This window comes from Dasypus novemcinctus, chromosome 5 (assembly GCF_030445035.2).
Source record: "Dasypus novemcinctus isolate mDasNov1 chromosome 5, mDasNov1.1.hap2, whole genome shotgun sequence".
NCBI lineage: Eukaryota > Metazoa > Chordata > Mammalia > Cingulata > Dasypodidae > Dasypus > Dasypus novemcinctus.
Genome location: NC_080677.1, coordinates 30,742,349 through 30,759,546, shown reverse-complemented (window position 1 = coordinate 30,759,546; position 17,198 = coordinate 30,742,349). Strand labels below are relative to the sequence as shown.

The window sequence follows — 17,198 nt, the reverse complement described above, 5'->3', positions numbered from 1 at the left end:
GGCAGGGAGGCTGTTCCTCAGTAAACCTGGGTAATTGAGCTGTCATATTTAAAATTTTTTTGGTCAAGATTCAGGTTCGTACTGGAGCCCTTCGTTTGCAGTTCCTTCAGGACTATATGTGGAAAAGAGCAAATGAAAAGCTCAGTGATGAGTTCTGAATTAGGCTGTGGGAAACCAAGAGTCTTCAGTCCCTGCGGTTTTAAGAACACTGAAGAGGAGAGGGCTGTTTAAATACTTAAAAACGAAAGGAAATACAAAGCTGTTTCACTGAGGATGTCAAACCCAGTTCAGATATCTGTGACGGTCTAGGCAAAGCATTACGTTTCTAGCCAGTCCGGTCATGATTCCTTGGCAGACTGCACGGTCACAGTTGTGACGCATTGGGATGAGAGGTGCTATAAAAATGTCAGATGTTACATAAATGTCAGGAACGATTATTGTTTGTTAACGGGGGCTACACTGTTCCTAAGCAAGGACTGGACTTTCAGCCACGCAGAGGTTCTAAACACCAACTGATGAGAAGGAATGCTCACCCCTGGTTCCATAAAGGAATGAGCCCATCTGGTATTTGGGGTTTGGAAACAGGGTTGGGTTGGTGCCAGTGCCACCACTTGCTCATCAAGTAACCTCAGGCCAACCCCTTAACCTCCTGGCATCTGTCTTAGCTCTCCTGTAAAATGAGGATAATTATAATGCTTGCTTTACTTCTCCCTATTGTACAGGGTTGTGAGGATCAAGGGAGTTTGCGTGGATGTGTGTGCTTTGTAAAAACCATGAGCTGCTGCAAGGGTGACTGTGGACATCTGGGATTGGGCGGGAACTTAGCCTTTTGCCCTCCCTTTGAGTCCCACTCAGAGGGAGAACTTCTGAAAAGAAATTAAGCTGCGGATAGTGATGGGTGATGGTGATGTTGACTGACTGATGCTGCCAGCGCCAGGCTCCTTCTCTCACGGAGCTGTCAGGAAGATACTGCAGACCAGGCACCCGTCCTGCCTTCTGGCTCTGGTTCTGCCACTTCCCAGCCTGGGAGCTCGGGCAAGTGACTGTGGAGGCTCTGGAAGTGATCGCCAAGGGCCCTTCCGGCTCTGGCCCAGAGTCTAAACGAGGCTCATCACTTTGGCTCTAGCCTGATTCACCTTCCGCCTCCAGGACCAAATCTCCCCAGAGCTCACACGGATAAAGCAGGGGTCTTGGAAAGGGTGGGGACTGTGTATTACACGTGCGTGAGCAAAATAAAGAAGTTATTCCCCTGGAGGCGGCAGTGGTGATGGTGGCGTTGAGGAAGGGGTGTTCTCTGAGTTCTCTGCGAAGCCAGGACTCAGGGAACACTGGAATGAGGTCATGACTGTCGCAGGCAAAAAGGAGCTGGACATCTGCTGTGGGGGAAGGCGAGACGCGTCCCGCATTCCTGTGTGAGCCAAGTTACCTTCCTACACCCTCCAGTGTGGTCCCCACCCCCGCCTTACCACCCCTCCCCTTCCCCCATCCTTACACCTTTTGCACCCTCCCAGGCCCTCCCCGCAGGAGAGCCCGCGCCCGTGCCTCCTCTGAAACCCCGGGGATTGTTTCCAAGCTGACTCACACCACTAATGTCAGGGAGTCGTGTCACACGGCGCTGGGCTCTGCAAGCTGTTGCTTGCGCGGTCGCCGCCGCCGCCGCCACCGCCGCGGCTCCGGGGTGCGCCAGGGTCCGCTCGGCCTCCCGGGGAGGGGCGGGGCCGGGCCGGGACCCGCCCCCTCGGCGCGCCCGCCCCGCCCCTGCTGCCTCCCCCGCGGACCGCAATGATTTAGAAGTTCAGGAATCCCACGTGACGTCACCGGGGGGGTGATGTAATGCACTCTAAATAGAATGTATTGTAATCTTCGTTCAGACCAACGTGGTCCCTTCACCCGGGCTCCGCTCTTGCCTTCTCCACAATTGTTTGGTAAGTTCCTAAAAATACGGCTCGGCCACTTCTGGGCCTTTTGCATTTGGGCACTTTTGTTGCACTTGCCGCGGGCGTCCTCTCTGGAGCGTACCGGTTTGCAGGGGTTGGCTCTCGGCGGCAGCCGCGAGGTTGCTTGGTCCAGTGGGCAGGTCACAGGGCAAGGAGTAGGGCAGATGCGATGGCATTTTTTTTGGAGGGCGATCTGTGTTTGTAAACACCTTGGCGGACCAGAGGGAAGTCCGGCCACGATGGAATGCTGCCGTGTCCCGGGGCCACCCCTGATCCCCCACGCCGTGTCCGTCCCGGAGCGCGTCTCGGTGGCCGCCGCGCCGTGCGCCTGGAGGGATGCTAACGTGGAGCGAGCGCCGCGTCCGCCCGGCGTGCGTGCGTGTGTGGGAGCGCGCGTGTGTTTCCCTCTCGCGGGGAACAGTTATGAATCGGGGGTGTGTGTTTGCCTTCAGAGACCCGGCAAGGTGCGGAACCCTCCAGAAGTGCGGTCAAGTGGCGGCGGCGGCGGCAGCGGAGACGGCGAGCCAGGAACGTCTCCCCCCCTCCCCGCCGCGCCCCCAACTTCCCAGTGATGCGGCGGAACCCGCGGAGAAAGTTTGCAAACTTGCAGCAGGCGCGGCAAGGACGCCGGGTCGTCCAGGGGGCGGGCGCACGCAGGGGCGCGCTCTGTCCGGGTGCGGTGCCCGCCGCAGCCACGTTTACCGCAGGGCTGCCCGCCGCAGCCGGGGGGGCCCGGGACGCGCGCCGGGGAGGGCAGGTCGCCCTTGGAGGGCACTTGGCCGCGGCTTCTGCCCCCGGCGCGCGAGGCTCTGCTCGCGGTCACTCCTCCAGCCCCTCCCGCCTCCGTCCCGTTCGCGCTGGCCTCATCACTACCTCTTCCTCGCCGCTGCCCCAAGTGACAGCTCCTGCCCGGGCCGCAGCGGCGCGCGGGCAGTTCCCAGGACCCGGCGCCGAGCCTGGCTCTCCGGCAGAAGCTCGACAGAACCGCGTAAACTTTTTACGAAGTTTCTCGGAGGGGAAGTCGCGACGGAATCAAGGAGATGCTTTCTCCCGGCTGCCGCATCCCGCTGCTTTGCCAGAGTTTTATTTCTGGGGGTGTTGTTAGAAACAGCCCCAGACTTTTGCCCACGTTCCCTGAGCGGGTGCCGCGCCCCCTTGATGCCTGTTCAAGGCCGGGAACTGGAGTGGGCCTCTGGTATATTTCGTTGTCAGGGTCGGCAGAGTGTGTTTAATTTTTTTTAAAAAAAATTTCCCTCCCTCCCTGACATGTGTCAAGAAATAAGGCTGGGTACAGGACCATTACGTCATTCTGCAGGCCAGTAAGCATTTAACAGTTTCAGATATTCAAGGGTTCAGGGGCTTGGAAGTGCTGACAAAGCAACTCTGCTTTCCATCCTTCCCCTGCCTACCCCCCACCCCGCAACACAGTCGCACAGCCACGGGGTCCCTGGGCATCTTTATGGCGGGGTCTTCCCTGACCCCTCCTTCTCCACCCCCTTCCCCGCCCACAGGGTTATCGCTCTGGACCGGCCTCTGCCTTTTACCGCTTTCCCTGGGGCCAACACTGTCCCTGGAGTGTGGGTAAGAGCTTCTGGCGTCTAAGGAGAACACGGTACCTGATGAGCGCGCAATCTGCCCTTTTCTATTATTTAAGAAAGGCACCAGCAAGCCCTCTTCTGCAGGGTGAAAATGCTCAGCCCTGACAGAAAAAGCATCTCAAGAAATGTTTAGAAGCATTTTGATATGACCGTGTCCTTGTGATGACTCAGGAAAACAACACACCCACTGCAAACGAAGTATTTAATTTTCCATAGCGCCTTCCTAGAACCGTGTAGGGGAAGAAGGGAGACTAAGAAGTGAGGATGCTAACTAAATCAGGTTTAGCTGAAAGGAACAAGAATAAACGTTTCATTTCCAAGGTGAAGGAATGTGAGTAGTTGAACCCAAAGTACCATTCAATAAATTGGTGTGTGTGTATGTGTTTGTGCACGTGTGGTGTGAGTGTTTGTGTTACTTTCTTGCTCTTAACCTTCAGTTTCTATATGGAAAGAGGAAGGTAAATACATAAGTTATTGAACTTAGTCAGAATCTCCTTTATCTGGCAGTTGAAATAAAAAAAAATACTGTGCATGACTTGTTCAAGGGATAAAGTAAAAAATAAGTGAAATGGACTTTTTTTGGGTGGTGGTGGTAGTTGTGTGCAGCAGAACTCAAATAATAATTTTCCTAACTAGGGTTTTGGCTGGATGGCAGGCAGGGGATTTGGGTGCTCTCTGATTTGGAGTTGGCGAAAGCTAAATAAAGGAAAATTTATATTCCAAATATGTGGGCATTTCTTGAAGAAAACATGTATTGTTAGATCACATCTACTTTTTCTCAAAGTGGAAGCCAGGCTGTAAAGTAAGCATTTGTGAAACTCACATTTGGAGTCTAATTGACATCTTTCTCCAAGTCTGCGGTAGTATTTATTATTTATTAACATCTAGAGATGAAATGGTATAACTCACACATAATGCATGCGCTTCAAAAATGTTAAACTTCTTGTTTGTGATGCATGGACTTAAAGGAAAAATGGTCCAGGTCAGGCACTGGAGAGTGTGATTAATGATCAGTGATTTAGTGATCAGTGATTAGTGGTTTTATTCAAACTGTTACCTCTGACCAGAAGCACGCATCAGAGGATTAACAGGCTCTTTAGATAAATGCTCATTAGTGGAAGGGGGAAAGCAAAGATAATAGGCATGCACCCAGGGACAACTTTCAAGAAAATCATTCCCGTCTTCAGAATAATAAGCTCTATTAACAGAAAGCCCCTCTAATTTAAAACTTGCTTTTATCTTGTAAATCAAAGTTAGATGTAAAAGTTTGTAGTGCCATTATAACCTAAATTTTCCCATATCCACTAGATGTGGATTATCTCAGTAGCGATATTTTTTTTTTACTTAAATAAACAATTGGACCTTTAAAGCAGCTGAACCCTAACAAGTTCTTTACTGCCAGGGTTTGAAGGTGTCCCCCCTTGTAGGATGGAGAGCGCTGCCTGCTAACTAGATGGCGCACTGCTATTTGGTGTTCTGTGCTTGTGTAGTTCAGGAGTAGAAACTGAGCAAGTAGCTGCTTGCGAGGTGTTCTTCAACACTGACAACAAAGTTGATTCTGTGTGGGGTTGGAGGCTAGACAGTTCTACAAGTTTTTAGTCACACTTTCCATATCAGTTAAATCTAGGGAGTTAAAGGTTACTGGAAAAGTTAGTCTCATTATTAAGGGAAACTTAGAGGAGGGAAGGAAAGGAGGTACGCGAACTCAGGAGGTACCTCTGAGTGGTAGAAGTGATTGTAAAATACCAGACCTATTCTTTTTATAAGAGTGAGTTCTGCACTCTTGTGGTCTGAAATACCGAGGCAAGTACTCCAAGATTTATTTTCTTTCTTATCTTGCTGGTGAAAAAGAAGTCACTAGAAAGAAAGGAAAAACTTGATTTTGGTGACTGCAGGAAGCAACACGTTGCTGCTATTATTCGACAGATTATGGTAAGATGATGTTTACTATGCCTATTAAGCAGAGAGAGAAATTTGCGCTTTGTTAAATGGGAACCAATCTTGAATTGTCAGAGACAGAATTCAGAAATAGAATTCTTATTTTGCCCTGAATTTTATTGTTGTTTTTGTCAGTTTCCTGGGACCTGGTAGCGTTTTACATGGAAAGTCTGTGTGTGTGTGTGTCTGTGTGTGAATAGGACCATTATTTACTGCCTAAAATATGTTCGTGAGCATGTGAACTGCAGTGGCAAAGCTACAGAGCATGTTAAATAATAGCAGGTAAGAATTCCTTTTTCCATTTGCTTTCATGGAAAATTTCAAAAAGTACTGAAATTTTAATAAGGAAACCTAAAAATGAAAAACAAAACAAAACAAGGAACATTTTTTTTTTTCAAAACCAAGCCTGGATGTATATGCCCTGCAGAAGTTTGGTATTGATCGAATGTCAGCTATTACTTTAGTTTTAAACTTAAAAAGAAATCAACGAAAGAACTCACTTTTCTTATTTTCCTTTGCTTTTGCATTTTACATACATCGGTGATTTTTAAATCCCACTGATTCATATTGATTTTTATTTTCCCAGTTTGCTCAGAGTGAACATCTTCGCTCAGTTGATAATATCTCCAAGTTAATTGTTTTTGAATGAGAATTGGCAATATTCATAAATTGCCTGCCAATTAGAAGTCAAATTGTGACCTCCTATAATTTATACCTGAGCAGATGATTTATTAGAACATTCCCATAAAAAATTGGAAACTATGCCTATATTTCTATATTTCTATGTTGTAGCTTGTACTTGAAGAGGTCATTAAATGAACTGTAATTTGTCAGAGACTTTTCTGTTAAGCTTTTCAATTATAGTATGCTGACAATTTTCATTGCAAATATTTGTCAGTTTTTCACACCTGCATTCAAAACAGATCAAACATGGGCTTTGCTTGGCTACTTGTATTGGGGTCAAGTCTCTGATTTCTTGATTTCTTACTATAATTTGCATTTAGCAATGATTTATCACAGTCCTATATTATTTCCTCAGCATAGGACTTTGCTTCTCATTAAGTGAAAAATTATATTGTGGCAATGTGTTGTTCACTGGATTCCAAGATGTGAACTTTGTAGTTGACTTTCTTCTTGTGCTGTTACATTAAAATTGGGGATTTGAAAGGACTTATTATTTTTGTCATCTTTTCCTTTTTTTAAATTTTCTGTACTTCAAAGCAATACAGTTAGTCACAAAATTAATGTGATCGTGGTTGGTGTTTTCCATCTATATGCTTCTCTTGCTTCTTACAAATTGGATTCCTACAGCAATTTAAGATCTTTTTTTTTAGAGGCAGCTTTCTTGGATGAAGATGGAGCAATGATCTCAGTCAATTCATTATCTTGTCCAGTTTGACTACCAGCCGTATTATGGGAATCAACCAATGCTTTTTATAAATTAGTGTTTAAAAATTTAAATCTAAGACCATTTCTCTGAATTCTACTTAAGAATATTATGCAATTGAGATAAGATAATAAACTTGGGGGCAGCAACCTTAAATATTTAAATGTGAAAAAGAAGCGCTTTTAGATATGCTAAACAGAATTAAAGACACCAAAGAACCTTTTTGTGTTGCTATTTGTAAACTAAGTATGCCATCTACTTTGTGGCATTGCTTTAAATAGAAATTCTGCCACTTTGAAAATGACATCATGTTTAATGTTTTCATTAAAGAGTAGTTACATTTTGTAATTCGGAAAAAAATCAGCAATTCATGTTTTTGGAGGATCCATTAGTATTCCATTGTTGGGAATCACAAATCATGGGTTTAACAGAAGAGAAAAGGAAAAGGCTTTTAGAAATTTCCAGGTAGTGATAGCCCTGTTTCTGAAACAAGAGTAGAATTTTTGAAGTTTTTATTGAGAACTCTGGGACTTTCAATGTAAAACTTATAAAGTTTAGGACAAATTCCTGAATTTATTAGATGTTACATTTCAGTTTTTCTTTCTTCCTAGCTCACTCCATCACCCCCACCCCCTTTTCAGGGAAATAGATCAGAAACAAGTTAATACTTTATAGATGCATATTTAGTCGCTCAATTCTCTTTCCTTAGGGTTCTCATTTGTTATCTTTACCCTTAAATTAACAAGGATTGAAAACTTCCATGTTGGCGTTTTGCTTGAACTGGATTTAGCAGGAGGAAAAGAGTTTCTTTTGGCTTTAAAGATTCTGATGATGAGCTAGAAAGGCCCAGAGCATTATGCAGCTGGGGGAGATCTCATTGATAGACAAACTCTTCATTTTATAGAAGACAATCTCCTGGCCTGGTGAGGCCCCCTGTTACCTAAGACCCTGAGCTAGAGAGTGCCAAACTGAACCTAGAAGCCAGGTCCCTGTCTCCAGGATGGGTTCTCTTTCTGTGAACCAGGTCGCCACAAATGTCCTTGTCATGAATGAAATATTACCCCTGGCTTTAGATGCTTTGCTCTTTTCAAGCCTTTTGACCATTAACCTTTCAAAGGCAGATTTTTGTCAGATCTTTTGAATGAATGCCCTGTCCATATAAACTGTACTTTCTACTCCAGTTTATTCTTATATATCCGTAGTGGTATTTTTTTTTTTAAATGGCCTCCTTATTTGATTTTAACTTAAATTCTTCCTCTTAGCATTATTATTAGACATGCCCTGTAAAATTCCAACATCCAGCTCTTAGCTGAGACTGAAAACCAGGCAGAACTAAAAATGGTCTAAAAGATGGTAACAGAGCCAGGCAGTGTCTATCTTTACTTCCTTTCTTTTTTTTATCTTTGAGGAAGAGTTCTGAAAAATTATTTATCTGAAGTTAAAGTAAATAATCTTTCTTTTTGTCAAATAGAGCAACAAGTGTTATTTTCACTCTGGCAGATGTGAAAGCTGTAATATATCATCTTTCTCGGCGGATGTATGTGAGAGAGTTTGGAGGTGAATATTTCTAAGTGAGAAGTGAGTTGAGTCTGGAAGTATGCTCTTTGAGGTTTTGACTGGCAAAACTTAACTAATCGTAGCTAATAGAAACCATGCATGCAACATAGGGGGCTCCAGAGCGCCAAAATGTTGATATGAGATGACATCTAGGCTATGCTGTATTTAGGATAGGGTGCAATCTAAAGCGAAAGCTTGAAAGCGTTTACTGTATGTGTTGTTTGGCGTGACCAATAAGTTTCCTCTCCAGATCTTTGTGTGAAGGTTTTATATCAAAATTCAAGACTCTTATTCTTGCATTGTGCTGAGGGACCCCTGTGTTTCAGGCATGATTTTTCAACACATTTCAGGATACAATTCTTTCTCTACTGGCTCCCCGAGGGGAGGAGGGGAGAACACATGCAACAAAAACACCTTTGAGTTTGTTCGGGTTCGCTGATTACTGGAAATAAACTTTATCTCCACTTTGCCAGATCTGATAGAACCGTGTCACTTCATCAAAATAAAATGTTCTAAATGTAAGCAGTGATACTGTTTGACATTTGAATTCACCCACCAGAGAGTAGAAGGCATTGAGGATAAAGTTCATTTCCACCAGGGCACCTAGGTGATATGGTGCCATGTTATGAAGATCCCAATTTGCCTCATTGAAGTGATAACATTGTCCAGAAAAACGTTTGACTCCCTGGAGGAAAAAACAAACTTGAGAGCTCTGAGCAGGCAACAGTGCTGTGCTGGAGATGGCTCTGAGAATGGTGAGGGCCTCCAGGATCATTTATTAAAGTGCAACGTGGTAAAACGTTCATGGGCCAGAACTTGACCATCTACATCTTAAAAGCCTTCATAGTTCATTTATCCATTCTCTGCATTTTCCTTATGCTAATGCTTCCTAGATTTATTTTTTTAACGTCCATTGCAGCTACTCTGCTTTCATCAGTAACTCTATGCTAACAAATCACAATGGAAGGGGACCTTTTTCCATACAGGAAATAGGTTTTAATATCAGATCTTGGAGGAAACAATTAGCAAGATAAACGAGAGAAGGAATGTTTGAAACCCATTGGATGGCATCGTGGGCCCTTTCATCTCTGGGACAGTGTGGTTGCCTGCAATGAAAAGTGCCTAAGACTGCAAGAGGGGCTCCCCACAGTGCGACCTTGAACTCATCGTGCGTCTCGACCTCAGTTTCTTCATTTTGGTAAAAGGGTTGGTCTAGACCAGCACTGCCCAATAGAAATATAATGCAAAGGGCAAATGGAATTTTAAATGGTCTAGTTGCTGCTTTAAAGAGGTAAAAAGAAACAGGTGAAATTATTTTTAATAACATTTTATTTAAATGCAACATATTTAACATATTACCATTTCAGTATATAATCATTAAAAATATTAATGAGATACTTGACATTCTTTTGCTTTTTTTTGTACTAAGTCTTTGAAATCCAGTGTGGGTTTTACACTCACAGCCCATTTCAATTTGGACTAGCCACATTTCAAGTGCTCGATAGCCACAGGTGCCAGTGGCCATGGTATCAGACGATGCAGGTCTAGACTCTCTGGGAATGGTTCTTAATTCCGGCTGCCGATAGCACCACTTGTGGAGTTTATAAAAAATGCTGATTCCTGGGCCTCACCCCACAGACATTCCGGTTTGGTTCATTTGAAATGGAGCCTAGGCCTTCGTATGTTTTACAGGCTCCACGAGTGTTTCTGTGTAGCCAGTGTTGAGAAGTGCAATACCAACTGATCTCTCAGGAACCTTCCTCTCTAATATTCTATGATTCTATTTAAGGAAAGGGATTGCAATAAAGCATTCATTCAGAGTTCAAGGGCAGAAAGCGGTTGTTAGAGGCGTGCTGCCTGCTGCAAAGCATAGTTAAGAAAATGTCATTACTAAGAATTAAACATTATAGAATGAATCCTTTAGAAGACAATTCTTTGCACCATATATGAGCTCTGTTTTGTGTAAGTTTCAAATATGGGTTTTTAAGTGGTCTGCTTCCCTAGAAATCTCAACTTAATATTTGATTCGCATGCAGCTTTTTAGAAACCCTCCATTTTGGGGGAAAAAAAACCAAGTTACCCATGCTTCAGTTATTTTGCTAACGTATTTCATTGCTTCGGATACTGCTGGCCTTCAGCTAGTTTTGGAAGGGTGCCCATTTGAGACACCTCCATCCCTTTGGTTTGTCCCCTTCAAGCTTTTAACAAGCTTTGTGTTTTTGCATAGACCAGACTCTCCCTTTTCTCATGTCATGTCAAGATGTTACTTATAACCCCTTCAACAGAGGTTTTCATTCTACTTGTCACCTTTTAAAATATTAGGAAAATTGATATATCTCAATGCACAACCAGAGTGTTTTCTTTAATTAATTTTTAAAAACGAATATACCAGTGTGTGCATTCACTGAAGGACGTATGGAATAAAAAAATAATAAATAGTAATTTCCAAAAGTCTCCACCGTATTTTTTGTGGAGTCAACAAATAGGGTTGTTTGTAGAAGGGAAGAGAGCCCCTGGTGATGGTCCCTTGCGACTCTGTGCCGTGGAAAGCCTCTGCACCCCCGCCTTCATGAGTCATTTCACCCTGACCCTCTCATCTTATCCCCTGGATTGCAGTCTGTTTCCAAATATGAGCCTCTCTGACTGTGTGCTTTTAAAGCATGGTTTTAAAACAGTTTTAGATACAAAATTCATGTTTCTCTGCATTTTGTGGTGATAAAATTTATGTTTTTTAAAAATGTCATTCATTGGAAAAATTTTAACCTCTGTTTATGAACACATACGCTGGTTCCCATACTATACGTGGAGAAACCGAGAGATTGACGAGGTTAGGAAAATAGCCATCTTGTTCGTCGATTAGATGGTCAGTGTGAGAAGAGAGCCATACCACCTAAATACAAGCATTATTCTCATTGGCTTTCAGGTGGGGATTTTCAATTCTATATACGAATGCATTTGTCTTTGTATTTATAAATACCATTCTTCTGATGGTTTCCCTTACATTATTTACACTTAAGTGGCTTCCCGCTAATAGTTTTGCTCCCCAGCTTCAGGCTATATGTCCCCGACTTGATTAACAAATGCATATAGGTATATTTTCTTAACATGGGGTCTATTCTAAAAATTGCATGGAGACATCTATTGCAAACCTGTGCTTTTGGTGGTATCTAGGGACTCTTTTCTTTCAATATCCTTTGAGATGGACTTTTAGAGGACTATAGAGAGACAGTAAGATGAGTTGCTCAACTCTTCTGGGGAATGAAAATAAAGGACTTTAGGTATTCATTCATTAATCAAGAGAGACTCCAGCCCTAGCTCTTGAATTATCTTTAATATAGGATTGTGTTTCTTGTTATAACTATGTACTGTCTTTACACTTGGTCTGGAGCCACCTGTTTTTGATAATTTTGATTTTTGTTTCTTTCCTAGTAATGGTTGTAATAGTTTGCCAAAGGGGTGCTAATGCAAAGCACCAGAAATCTGTTGTTGGCTTTTATAGAGGGTATTTATGGTACTGAGAGTGGGGTAAAAAGCCCTAAAAAGTCCAACTCAAGGTTGCCCTCTCACTAAAGTCAGTTGCCCAGTTTTGAGGCAAGGTGGTTGCTGATCTTTGCCTGATGTCTCCTTCCTGGGTTCCTCTTCCTCTTGAGTCTCTATGGGCCCCACTTCTTCCCAATCTCAGCTATAGGCTAACATAGGGCTTATCTTTCAGCACTTCCTACATCAGTCCCACCTCTTTCCAAATGTCACCTGCAAACAATCAGGCAAATGACTCCTCTCTCCCTGAAGTCATAGGATCAAAAATGGCAGAGGTCTCTCCCTTCCCATGTGCCTTCTTGAGTGAGTGTCCATTTATATCAGCCCACCAAGGGGGAGGGACTCAATCTGAGGTACGCCTTACTGACATAGTTAATCAGATGCCCTAAATTGATTTTATCAAGTAAACTTAATTAGAGGCCCATCACTGAATTAAATACAATCAAAAGGTATCACACCTAGAGGAGTAGTTTACAAACACAATCTTTCTCTTTTTGGGATTCACAAAAATAATCTCAAACTGCCACATAGGGTTGGACTTACCCATTTGCAGTTTCTGTCTGCACCACTTTCTCTTCAATGGGTGAGAGACAGACCATGATTAATAATGCAATGTGTGATCATTGCCAAGGAGGGATATTTTGGAGTCTTTTTAAAGCATTATGCTAAAGTTAAAACAAAATTTTACTTCTCTAATTAAAAAAATATATATATATATAACAAAAATATAATATCCACACTATATGTGATTATATTTGTATACAAATAAAAACCTTGGCCAATGAGGACTGAGGGTAATTAGCACACACACTTTTAAAAATATGCTTATTACCTCTTTAAGATGCTTATGGGTAAAATTGTTACTCCTTTTTGGCAAGTATCTGTTTGTAACATTAATTTAGATACATATTATTGATTGAAAAACATTGTTAAATTAAAATAAATTGAAACCATAGTAAGATACTCTTTTTTTTTTTTTTCTAATAAGGCCTCTCTAAGCCCACATTGTTTACAATTTTGTCTTCCAGTTTTGCAAAACCAGATGACTAACACACCAGGGTTGTGTGGACGTCATCAGAGATAATGGTGCACAGTGTTTTGGCACGATGAAGGAGCGTGTAATTTGAAATTGTGCTTTTTGCTTAATAGGCATACTAATCCCCAAATCATTCAAAACATTAAAAAGCAAAAGCAAAGTAAAACAAAACCAAACAGTGATGTCTTTCCATTGGACTGTGGCAGCACTAGCAGGGTACAAACTGAATTAGCTACACAGTACCAAATGCCTCTTTTCTGGACACTGGCTTAGATCTGCGTGGGTCTTGTGTATGGAAAGCTACATCACTTGATTTGAAAAAAAACCCCTGCTATTTGGCATTTTTTTGCCACCTCTGTTTGTATTTATTTGACTGCCTTTCTCAATGAAGGAATTTATACTCAACTGAGATCAGTGAAGAAGCATCAGGCAAATAGTTTTGTAGTTTACGTAAGGGAATATAAATCCATACTTTAAAGATACATTGACCAATGAGAAGTGTTTAAAGGGGATGGTTTGGTAGTTACAAGTTCTGGAAGCATATCATAGATGTAATGGTGAAGGAAATTAGGGATATTTGGCTTGGGGAAAAAGCTCTGGATTGTGCATAATATCAGGGACAGGGAATAATTTTTGGCTTATTCGTCTGTGCTTCAGGGAAAAAACAGTGAACGTTTGGGCAGGAAAGGGGGGTGGTGTGTTTACCGTGTTTGCTCTTTTGACTCTAAAAAGGGGAGGAATTTGGACACAAGTAGAGTGTACATTACTGGAAGTGACTATCTCAGAAATTAGTGACTTCTCTGGACATGGAGGGTCCACAACTCTTAGAATACATTTCTGGAAGCAGTAGAAAGGGGAGCTGAGTAGTTGCTCCTGACCTTTTTTGATAATAAGGGGCCTTTTTAATAATCCAGTGAATACTAGGAACCCGTTTCCAGAAAAAAACGGTACATAGGCATATGCTCCTGAGAAGGCTCATGGATGCCCCAAAACCATGGACTCAAACTGAAGAACCCCTGGACTTGGTGATTCTTGAAACACTTTCCAGTGCTTTGGTTATAAGGGCATATAAACTGATAAACATTGTTTGTGCCATGGTTGAGTATGAGTAATTTCATATGGTTCAACCTATATGTGTCTGTGAATACGTTACACAAATCAAGCTGAAAAAGTAACTCGAGTTAATGAACTTATGCTAATTTGTGTAATCAGAAACAACCATTAACATTAATTGGTTATCATTTGTGGTTCTCTATGAGGGGAGCTACCTGTTCTCCTTAAGAAGCCATGTCTAGGCAACAACTAATTCAAAGCATCTTACATTCTTTGGGTTTCCAAAGTAATTTCATATGAATTATCCCATTAGAGTAGCATAATAATACTGTGAAATATGCAGGAGAATTATCATTCTTCTTTGATGGTTGGAGAAACCAAGACTCATACGGCTTAGGTAAAATGGACTTAAGTGCCGCACTTATAGCTAGAATTCAGGTATCCTCCCCTCTCTCTTTCCTTCTCCTATTCTCTTTGTCCTCCCTCTCTGTCTCCATGGTAGCCATACATAGTTACAGAATCAAGTGTGTTCTTTGTTACTCAGAAGTATCAACAACCCTAAATAAACCCAAGAAACTATCCTTCCCACCAAAATATCAGGAGTCCCGCTGGAGCCTCAATTCCTGTGTGATGGACTGTTTGGGGACTCTTGCTGAAATATGTTGGCATGAAGTACTGAGGTCTCCCTCCCTTCCTTCCCTCCCGCCGTCCCTTCTTCCTTCATTGATCCATCAAATATTTTCTGAGCCCTTATTATGTGCCAGGTCCTAGGGGATACATGATAAAAAACAGACACAGTCCGTCTCCTCACAGAGCTTACGGAGAAGAGAGACAGTGTTCTTATTCATTGCTGTAAATAAGTCACTGCAAAGAAGTGTTGTGGGAGGAGGGTGAGGTGGTGCAAATCTGAGGTAGAAAGCCTTTTAGGGAGTCTTGTTGTCCAGGCAAGAAGTGATGGTGACTTAGACTAAGGTGCTGCCCATTTCAAAAGCCATTGACGAGGTAGGATCAATATGAATAGGGAACTGATTGGGAGATGAGGGAAAGGGAGAGGAGCCACTCCTTTGAGAGGCAGCCGGGATGAGTTTGGCCCAGTAATGAAGTCTGGGTTGTCCTTTTTTGGTCGGGGAGGAGAGGGAGTCTGGGCCAGTGCTCCCAGGGATTCTGTCTGAGTCCTCAGAGGAGAACGGAAAATGACTGTGAACAAAAACTCGAAGGACAACTTCCCTGAAAAACGGTGATGTAGTCATTGGGTTGCAAGATAGTAGAATTTTGGTAACCTCTGTCAGAGAGTAGCCCCCATGGGTGGAGAGACACCCACCCCAGGCAGCACTGGACATGTGCCGCTCTGGGTGGGAGCAGGGGGTGGGCTAGGGAAGAGTGGTGGTGCAGTCCAGGGCAAGGGACAGGGAAGCATCCAGGGCACGGAGTAGTGGCGCCACACGGAGCTGGCAGATGGGGCGTGATGTGCATTGTAGGCAGACGCTTTTTTAGCACATATTAAAAATAGACCTCTGATGGATCCCCCAAAAACCTTAGACCAAGTATTCAAGGATGGGGAGCTACATGATGACAGGTGTGGCAAAAGCTAGCAAAACACAGGTTCAACCACAAGGTTTCACTTTAAAATAGATGCATCTACTTGCGCTGATTAATGAATTTACTGGTGTGAGCTCTGGTCTTGGTTTAGCCTTGGATTTGTCTCCTGGGTTCGTGAAAGAGCAATGACAAAAAGACAACACCGACTATTAATCTTGAGAAAAAAGAATTAAATACAAATCTATTTTGTCACCCTGCCAGGCTTAACAATCATTGTTTAGATGTGGTAATATTTACCACAAGGACAAAAGCCTCCTCCCATAAACATACTCATACCAGGTGAGAATAGATGTTTCAATGCAGGAAAAATTTTTCTGATTTTCTAGTAGTTGATGAGTAATTTATGACTATATATATATATATATATATCACCTTTGTTTTGCAAATGGAAAGCACATAAGACAAATTTAAAAACATCATAATAAGACATATACAACTAAAAAATGAACAAAGAATCTGAATGGCTGATTTTCCAAAGAAGATATACAAATGACCTTAAGCTCATGCAAAAATGCTCAACATCACGAGCCATCAGGGAAATGCAAATAAAAAACACAAGGTGATATCACTTCACACTCATGAGGATGGCTGTAATCAGGAAGGCAGATAATAACAAGTGTTGGCAGGGGTGTGGAGAAATTGGAGCCCTCTTACACTGTTGGTGGGAATAAAAAATGGTGCAACCATTTTGGAAAACAGTTTGGCAGTTCCTTAGAAAGCTAAACAGAGTTACCATATGGCCCAGCAATTCCACTCCTAAGTGTGTACTCAAGAATAATGAAAATATGTTCATGAAAAAACGGCCACGCCAATGTTCATAGCAGCAATGTTCATAATAGCCCAAAACTGTAAACAACCCAAATGCCAATCAGCTAACTGACTGATCAACAAAATGCGGTATATCCATACAATGGAATATTATTTGGCAATACAAAGAAGTGAAATACTGATAAATGCTACAATGTGGATTAACCTTGAATATATTATGCTATGTGAATGAAGTGAGACACAAAGGACCACATACTGTATGACTCTATTTATATGAAATGTCCAGAAGAGGCAAATCTCTAGAGACAAAAAGATTAGTGGTTGCCTGGGGCTGGGGGATTCGGGGGTGACAGCTAACGGGTGTGGGATTTGGAGTAACGAAAATGTTCAAAGATTGTGGTGATGGTTGCATATATCTGTGAAATACCATTGTACACTTTTGATGAGTGAATTTTATGTTATGTGTATTATATCTCAGTAAAACTCAAAACACATCATGGAAGAAAATACAGAGCTCTAAGTTCAGTTAGAATTTGTGCCAAATAAGGTACCTTGGACAACAATTTCTCTACATATTCGAGATAAATAGCTAAAGACGAGCAGTGAATGGAGGTTGGTGGAGCATTGTAGACTGCAGTAACAGGGATGGATGACTACTAAAAGATATGCAGCTCCTGTGTCTCTAGACTACACCCCTCTCCTCGACTATTATTTCTATTTTCCAACTTTACCCTTGCTAGTTCCTCTTAGATGGAATGCTCCTCTTAATTTTCAAATTGTCCAAGTGG

The 17,198-nt window shown here is 42.5% G+C and overlaps 1 protein-coding gene across 2 annotated transcripts in view; it reads left to right on the top strand.

Annotated features, from left to right (window-relative positions):
• The first annotated feature begins 1,835 nt into the window (after positions 1-1,835).
• CREB5 (cAMP responsive element binding protein 5) overlaps positions 1,836-17,198 on the top strand; it is a 438,879-nt gene continuing 423,516 nt past the window's right edge. Inside the window, exon 1 of one of the 2 annotated variants that reach the window (XM_058296844.2) lies at positions 1,836-1,925. The gene's annotated coding sequence lies outside the window, so the exon portion shown is untranslated. The remainder of the gene's footprint in view (positions 1,926-17,198) is intronic. The other variant, XM_004476075.5, reaches the window with a different exon arrangement.